Raw genomic sequence first — 297 nt, 5'->3', positions numbered from 1 at the left:
AGACGCTCAGGACCGCGGAACCGTGGTTTATATAGCGGTTTTTCCTAATTAGTGGGGTTCAAATTTAGATGGTGGGATGACTTTCGGGATTTTGGATTGGTCGAGATTATGGGGGAGAAAAGAAGTCGGTTGATATCAACAACTGTCGTCTTTGTTTATGACTTTCCTAAATTTATGGGGAAATGTACGTGCACCGATTAAGACGAGGGTACGTGCACTGTCGGCACGCGCCCGTTAAACACTTTTCCTGGACTTCGCATGTCACATTTATATTTTATGGTCGCGGACATCGTGAGA

This window comes from Trachymyrmex cornetzi, unplaced genomic scaffold, assembly GCF_001594075.2.
Source record: "Trachymyrmex cornetzi isolate Tcor2-1 unplaced genomic scaffold, Tcor1.1 scaffold118, whole genome shotgun sequence".
Taxonomy (NCBI): domain Eukaryota; kingdom Metazoa; phylum Arthropoda; class Insecta; order Hymenoptera; family Formicidae; genus Trachymyrmex; species Trachymyrmex cornetzi.
Note: the sequence above shows the minus strand (reverse complement) of the source record.